Source organism: Hevea brasiliensis, chromosome 2 (assembly GCF_030052815.1).
Source record: "Hevea brasiliensis isolate MT/VB/25A 57/8 chromosome 2, ASM3005281v1, whole genome shotgun sequence".
Lineage (NCBI taxonomy): Eukaryota > Viridiplantae > Streptophyta > Magnoliopsida > Malpighiales > Euphorbiaceae > Hevea > Hevea brasiliensis.
Window position 1 is genome coordinate 56,069,456 of NC_079494.1, and position 1,892 is coordinate 56,071,347.

The 1,892-nt window shown below is 38.1% G+C and overlaps 1 non-coding gene across 1 annotated transcript; it reads right to left on the reverse strand.

The window, feature by feature from the left end:
• Positions 1-611: 611 nt before the first annotated feature.
• Positions 612-718, reverse strand: LOC131178125 (small nucleolar RNA R71). The gene has a single exon (XR_009147258.1). It is a non-coding gene; the product is annotated as a small nucleolar RNA R71 (small nucleolar RNA).
• Positions 719-1,892: the final 1,174 nt, after the last annotated feature.

Sequence of the window (1,892 nt, forward strand, 5' to 3'; positions counted from 1 at the left end):
GGCCAAATTCTATCGTTTTCTAGGGTTTTAAGGCATTTTTCTATTTTTACTTTGATTTCTTTTTGTTTATGACAAGAACTTCTCAATCTAGTGAGTTGATCTTTAATCCAAAAGTAGAAAAAATAGCTAAACAGTTGAGAAAATTGGCTAAGCAGGCTAAGCAGATTTCGAGTACATCTGAAGGAGTCCAATCTCCAAGGGAATTAAGTTCGGATTCGGATTCAGATTCAAATTCCAAAAATGAAACCATGGCTACTAGAACTTTGAAAGAGTTTGCAGCTCCTAATCTAAGCCAACAGCCTTTGTGTATTCAATACCCTGCTTTAAACGTTGCTTTTGAGTTAAAATCTGGACTAATCCATTTGTTGCCTAAATTTCATGGTCTTGCAGGTGAGGATCCACATAAGCATTTAAAGCAATTTCATGTTGTGTGTTCCAGCATGAAAACTCAAGGAGTTTCCTAGGACCAGATTAAGCTTTGAGCTTTCCCTTTCTCATTTGAAGGCACAGTTAAGGATTAGTTGTATTACCTTCCTTCTGGATCCGTTAACTCATGGAATGGGATGAAGCAGATATTTTTTGAGAAGTATTTTCCTGCTTCCCATGCTGCCAATATAAGAAAAGAAATTTGTGGGATTCGACCGTATAATGGAGAGAACTTGTATGAGTATTGGGAGAGATTTAAGAAATTGTGTGTAAGCTACCCCTATCATCAAATAAGTGAGCAGCTCTTGATTCAGTATTTCTATAAGGGACTTCTACCAATGGACCGCAGTATGATAGATGCTGCTAGTGGAGGAGCTTTGGTTGATAAGACACCAGAAGAGGCAAGAAGGCTGATTGTTAACATGGCAGCAAACTCTCAGCAGTTTGGAATGAGAATGGATATCACACCTAAGAAGGTTAATGAGGTAAGTACATCTAACCTTGAGAAATAGATTTCTTATTTAACTTCTTTGGTGAGGCAGTTGGCTGTAGGGAATATGCAAACTATTAAGGCATGTGGGATTTGTTCGAGTTCGGGTCATGCCACTAACATGTGTCCTACATTACAAGAGGATGAATCAATGCAACATGCTAATGCAGTAGGAAACTATGGACAGCCACAACGAAGGTATGATCTCTTTTCTAGAACTTATAATCCAGGATGGCGAGATCATCCCAATATGAGTTATGAGAATCAACCAGTGCAAAACTGATACTAGTAGCAAAGACCACAAGTGAATCAACCACCTCCACCTCCCTCAAATCAAGGTATGTCACTTGATGAAATTGTTAAGGCCTTGGCTAACAATACCCAATAGTTTCAATAAGAGACCAAAAATAGCATTCAAAAACATAAAGATGCAAATTGGTCAGGTAGCCTCATCTGTGAGTAAGCTTGAAGTTCAAGGTTCTGGAAAACTTCCATTACAAATAGTCATGAACCCCAGAGAAAATGCGAGTGCTATAGTGTTGCGGAGTGGGAAAGAAGTTGATAATCAGATTCTAGATGAGCCAATGAAAAAGAAGAAGCAAGGAGCAAAGGAGTCTGAAGTTCCTAAAGTTGAGGTAAATACTAAACCTAAACTGAATAAGGTTAATAATTTTGCTCTTCCTCCATTCCCATGCAGGTTGGCTAAGACTACGAAAGAAGAACAAGAGAAAGAAATTTTAAAGACTTTCAGGAAGGTAGAGGTGAATATACCTTTACTTGATGCAATCAAACAAGTTCCCAAGTATGCTAAATTCCTTAAGGAACTATGCATTACAAAGAGCAAGTTGAGGAATAATGAGAAGATCAGTGTGGGGGAAAATGTGTCAGCATTAATTCAGTAAAAATTAGCCCCTAAGTGTAAGGATCTAGGTTCATTTTCTATTCCCTGCAGAATAGGTGATTCTAAATTTGAACG